This window comes from Carcharodon carcharias, chromosome 22, assembly GCF_017639515.1.
Source record: "Carcharodon carcharias isolate sCarCar2 chromosome 22, sCarCar2.pri, whole genome shotgun sequence".
Lineage (NCBI taxonomy): Eukaryota > Metazoa > Chordata > Chondrichthyes > Lamniformes > Lamnidae > Carcharodon > Carcharodon carcharias.
This window is the reverse complement of record NC_054488.1, coordinates 41,502,303-41,508,302: the sequence shown is the minus strand read 5'-3', so window position 1 is coordinate 41,508,302 and position 6,000 is coordinate 41,502,303. Positions and strand designations below refer to the sequence as shown.

Here is a 6,000-nt window from a genome sequence, read left to right as displayed (position 1 = left end):
ACTAAGCAGGTCTGGCAGCATCGGCGGAGAAGAACAAAAACTTGACGTTTCGAGTCCTCATGACCCTTCAAGTCAACTTTTTTCTTCTCCGCCGATGCTGCCAGACCTGCTGAGATTTTCCAGGTAATTTTGTTTTGGGTTTCCAGCATCCGCAGTTTTTTGTTTTTATATACGCACCACTCTACCTGAACGCCTCTGCAATACTACATTTTTTGAATGATGCTGCTGGTGAGTCGGTGATCCTGAAGAAGCAGTTCATTGGCTCTTGGTTGGAATGACGCGCTCAGTGACGTTTCAGGCGGTGATTGGACGGCCTTGTGAACAGAACTCCCCCCCCCACCTCGGAGCGATTCCACACAATGAGTAAACGTAAAGGGAACAGAGAGAGAAAAAAGAACAGGCGGGGGTGAAAAATTAAACCCCGGAGCCGGAGGTAGGAGGCGTTTGGAATTACTGGACAGTTGCGTACAGGTGGAGGGATTCTCCTAATTTAATGTAAATCGTAACTACTGTCATTGGTGTAGGGGCGTTCACCGTTGCTGCGGGTTTATACCGTCCGGCGTTGTCTATTCTGGTGGAGTGTCGCCGTTCTTTATATTTGCTCTGAGTGAGTTTTAACCTTGGACGTTTCCACCCCCCACCCCACGACGGAGGGGTCCTCACTGCGTTGGTCTCGGGCTCGAGCCGGGCGTTCGAATTCCGTTGGGATCTGGCTCGTTGTGCTCGCGAGCGGCGACCGTTAACGGCGGCCGTTCCGTCTCCCGGGGCGCGCGCGCGCTCGAGCCGCCTGCTCACACCCAGAGCGAGAGGTCCTGCCCGAGGGAGGGAGGGAGGGTGGGTGGCGGGCGGGCTTCACACCCGCCCCCAGCACGGTCGATGGCACCGCTTTATTATTCCAGCCATATGGACACTTGACTGTAAAGTGAACTGGGCTGAAACCTTTGTCGCATCCGCAAGAAACCTTTCTTGCCCCGATGGACACCTTTCCAGCCATCGGGAATGGGAGTCCTTCCCTTTTGTTTCTTCCCCTCCCGTTCGGAGACTAACTTAGCGAAATGGGACTTCAACGAAGCTAGACAATCTGTCCCAGTCAAATGTTCTCTGTATTTATTCTGTGCATTTTACACATAAGTGAAGTAAAGTGAATTATCTGCTTCATTCTGCACAAACAACTCTAACTCCCTTTTGTAACTGCATCATCACTATTACTAGTAAATGTTTAACCGTATAAATATGTGGAACTACGCCCTACTGTTAGCCATGTGTTTTTACATGTATGCTTTTCTCTTCGAGCAGGAGTGTTTTGTTTCACAGACCCTATGGAATACACTACCTGTGTTGGTGGTTTTAAGGATGGCTCAGATAGGTGATTGAAGGAGAGGTGTATGGAAATAGGGCAGACGCGTGGGATTAGGATGACTGTTCAGGTGGAGGATATAAACACGAAGTGTGGATTGGTTCGCCTCGAAGGCCTGCTTCCCCTTTGTAGTCTCCATGTAGCTCTGTATACGTTGCCATGTACAGTTAGGTTTGATTCTGTGGATAAGGCAAGCTCTTCAATACACACCCAAGTATCCCTTCTTCATGTATAGAGAACCTTGAGTTGTCATTAAGCTCTTTGACTTTAGGACATTAGGGAGGATCATTCAATCCAAATATGTATGCGTTTCCTATCACTGGTTGAGACATTGCAATCAGTCAGGCTTGGTGTTTTCGCTTTAATTTCCCTGCCTTTGCCTGCCATGAATGCAGCTACCCATTCTGGCCTGACATTTGCCAACTCTGTAAAGATCAATTTAAACCTGGGGCAGCAGCAGAATTTTTTTTAACTAGTGGGTTTTCTGCCAAGAATTTAAATGGGCATTCTGAAAGCTATATAGGAACAGTTCGATTTTATGCCCTGTATTAAGATTACATTTAAAGTAAAATGTTTTCTTTGGGTTTATGTTTCTTTTGAGTGACATACAAATGGAATTTTTAGTATGCTATTAACCTGAAGTGCTACTTATATGGTGATTGCAAACTATTTCAAGTATATGGATCTGAGTATATTTTTTTTGCAGTTGCTTTATTTAAAACTCCAATTAGTGCCAGTTGGCAGATGTGGACTGTAGATTTGTGAAAAGGAAATAATTAAGATCCTCTTTCTTTTGCTCCTGTTTTCTCATAAGATATTTTAATAGCTGGAACAGACTTTTTTTATTTTGGCATCTATTGATTTTATTTGTATCACTTCCATAAGAAGGCATTTGCAAATTATACCACCTTTAGCCCCCGAAATCAGTGTTTTATGGCATATAAATTGTGTTGCACAAAAACTACTACCACCATTGGCCCTCCTTTAATGAGAAAGCCTTGGTGAAGGATCAAAGCTGATTGTATTACCTTTATCAAGGCTGAAAATGATAGAGAAAATGAAAATTCAAAGTGGTGGTGTGGTTTTAAAAATATGCAGATTATGGGTAGTATGAGGAGAAAATGTTCTATAGTACTTATGATTTTTCCTTGAGGACATAGGGAGTTGGCATGCAGTGACTTTTTGGCAGAAAGTGGAATATTTAGATTGTATTTTGAGCTTAGATGAACATAAAATTCTGTATAAGCTCTGTCATGAAATTCCTCCATGGGATATCTGCAGTTCTCAGCTTGCTTTTCATTTCAGTTGTTTTTATTCTGAATTATTCCACTCAAAAGGGCATTTTCAGCTTTTATTCCTCCTGAATTATGTAACACCTTTTTCTTTGCACAATTTTACACAATACTATGAAATGGCTAACTTCCTGATCATTGAAAGAATGATGAATGAAGCAGGCCAGCAAACCAAGGAGCACTTAAAGTTTTTGCTCCAAACGTTTTGCTTTGAGCCTAGAAAGTTTCATAAATGGGAACACGCTTTTTTTAAAATCAGGCAATTAAGTCGCTATTTTCTCCTCTTTCCCCTTCCATTGTTTAGCCATGGAAGAAAATAATTGAGGAATTCCATGGCAGATTCTTGAAACTCTGTAGTAAAGCAAGCCCCAGATCCCAGCATTAGGCAGGCCATGTTTTCTCACAACCAAGTAAGCACTAAGTGAAAAAACAAAAATAAAAATACCTGGAAAAACTCAGCAGGTCTGGCAGCATCTGCGGAGAGGAACATAGTTAGAGTCCGTGTGACTCTGCAACAGAACTAAATAAAAATAGAAAAGAGGTGAAATATAAGCTGGTTTAAGGGGGGATTGGGGGGGTGTAGAGCTGGATTGAGGGCCAGTGAAAGGTGGAGATAGCCAAAAGATGTCATAGACAAAAGGATAAAGAGCTGTTGAAGGTGGTGATATTATCTAAGGAATGTGCTAATTAAGGGTAGAAAGCAGGACAAGCAAGGTACAGATAGCCCTAGTGGGGTGGGGTGAAGGGAAGGGATCGAAATAGGCTAAAAGGTAGAGGTAAAACAATGGATGGAAATACATTTAAAAATAATGGAAATAGGTGGGAAAAGAAAAATCTATATAAATTATTGGAGGAAAAAAGGGGGGGGATCGGAAAGGGGGTGGGGATGGAGGAGAGAGTTCACGATCTAAAATTGTTGAACTCAATATTCAGTCCGGAAGGCTGTAAAGTGCCTAGTTGGAAGATGAGGTGCTGTTCCTCCAGTTTGTGTTGAGCTTCACTGGAACAATGCAGCAGGCCAAGTGCGGACATGTGGTCATGAGAGTAGGGTGGAGTGTTGAAATGGCAAGTGACAGGGAGGTCTGGGTCATGCTTGCGGACAGACCGAAGGTGTTCTGCAAAGCGGTCACCCAGTCTGCGTTTGGTCTCTCCAATGTAGAGGAAACTGCATTGGAAGCAACGAATGCAGTAGACTAAATTGAGGGAAGTACAAGTGAAATTCTGCTTCACTTGAAAGGAGTGTTTGGGCCCTTGGACGGTGAGGAAAGGGGAAGTAAAGGGGCAGGTGTTGCAACTTCTGCGGTTGCTTGGGAAGGTGCCGTTGGAGGGGTTTGAGGTGTAGGGGGAGATGGAAGAGTGGACCAGGGTCACCCGGAGGGAACAATCCCTGCGGAATGCCGCCGGTGGGGGTGAAGGGAAGATGTGTTTGGTGGTGGCATCATGCTGGAGTTGGCGGAAATGGCGGAGGATGATCCTTTGAATGCGGAGGTTGGTGGGGTGATAAATGAGGACAAGGGGGACCCTATCATGGTTCTGGGAGGGAGAGGTAGGTGTGAGAGCGGATGCGTGGGAGATGGGCCGGACACGGTTGAGGGCCCTGTCAACCACCGTGGGTGGAAAACCTCGGTTAAGGAAAAAGGAAGACATGTCAGAGGAACTATTTTGGAAAGTGGCATCATCAGAACAGATGCGACGAAGGTGAAGGAACTGAGAGAATGGGATGGAGTCCTTACAGGAAGCAGGGTGTGAGGAGCTGTAGCCGAGGTAGCTGTAGGAGTCGATAGGCTTGTAATGAATATTGGTGGATAGTCTCTCACCAGAAATTGAGGCAGAGAGGTCAAGGAAGGGAAGTGTCAGAGATGGACCATGTGAAAATGATGGAGGGGTGGAAATTGGAAGCAAAATTAATAAATTTTTCCAGGTCCAGACGAGAGCATGAAGCAGCACTGAAGCAATCACGATGCACCTGAGAAAGAATTGTGGGAGGGGGCCGGAGTAGGACTGGAACAAGGAATGTTCCACATACCCCATAAAGAGACAGGCATAACTGGGGCCCATGCGAGTACCCATAAGGCACATCTTTTATTTGGAGGAAGTGAGAGGAGTTTAAGGAGAAATTGTTCAGTGTGAGAACAAGTTCAGCCAGATGGTGGACACTACTAGGCACTATGTGATTCTTCTCAAGTGACTTCAATCTTCACCTAAATTTCCTATATTTTGTCACTTCTCCCCCTCCCCTGCCCATTAACCTTTTTGAGCATAAACTCCCTACTCTTGAATAAGTCCATCCTGTTGATGTTGTCTTCTGAGGTCTTGATTTGCTAACTTTCTCATCTCTCTCAACATTTAACTTTCCTTGCGTTCCTGCAATCACCCTCTGTCCAGGGCTGGGAGGGGGGAATCTTCCTTCAGCTGCACCTGACTTACGCTCCAGTCATCACAATATTGCTGGCTCAGCTGCTCTGATAATTTCCACATGCTCATTTCTACCACATTCAAGTGTAATTCCTACTTTCCCAACTTCCACCCGCACATCCTCAAACCTGAGGTTCAGGGGTTTTAGCACAGGTAGGTTTTGATTCCTATTACTTGATCACTTTGACCTCGCAGTTTATTTCTCACTCAAATCCATTTGTTAGATTTCCATCTTGTCCAGAGAATTGAGATGATTCTGGGTAGTGTTGCCAACAGCATCCTTTTGAGACTATAATCGTATTATTCCTTGTCCATAGTCTTTGTGGCCTTTGATATGGCTAATCATTCAGCCCTCTTCCACTGCCCTTCCATTCTTAACTGACTATTCCACTCACACCTGGCTAGCCTTGCACATTCTACCGCCCATAATCTTGATATAATTTTAAAAAAAACTCTGCCTGTGTCTTTACTTGCACCAAACTCCATTTACCTATTGCTTTATGATCGCTGACTGATACTGGCTCCCAGTCAGTGAACACCTTGATTTTAAAATTTCCATTCTTGTTTTCATGAATAGTTTCAATTCAAGTTCACAATCCAGTAACTCCTGTTGGGCAGATTCTGAACAAGTTCACTACTTTAATTCATTGTTAAGCACTTTTCAGATGTGATGAACTTCAAGGATAAGTGGTAAATATCAAAAACAATCTCATTCAAACAAAAATTGAACAACTTGCTAAGACTTGCTGTCTAGGCTTATGCTTTAAAAAAGACGATTTAGGGAATGTACCGGAGGGTTGTGGAACTATATATCATTAGGACATAAATTTGCAAACTGTGAGGATACAACTAGGGGGCTTACAAAATAAGTTGGATTAACATGCAAGTGAGCTGAACAGTAGGAGGTGAAACTTAATACAGTTATCTTCTCCGCCG

The 6,000-nt window shown here is 44.0% G+C and overlaps 1 protein-coding gene across 4 annotated transcripts in view; it reads left to right on the top strand.

Moving 5' to 3' along the window:
• Positions 1–341: 341 nt before the first annotated feature.
• The window catches only part of LOC121293612 (cdc42 effector protein 4-like), a 30,771-nt gene continuing 25,112 nt past the window's right edge, over positions 342–6,000 (top strand). The window contains exon 1 of one of the 4 annotated variants that reach the window (XM_041216725.1): positions 342–433. The gene's annotated coding sequence lies outside the window, so the exon portion shown is untranslated. The other 3 variants (XM_041216727.1, XM_041216726.1, XM_041216729.1) reach the window with 3 other exon arrangements.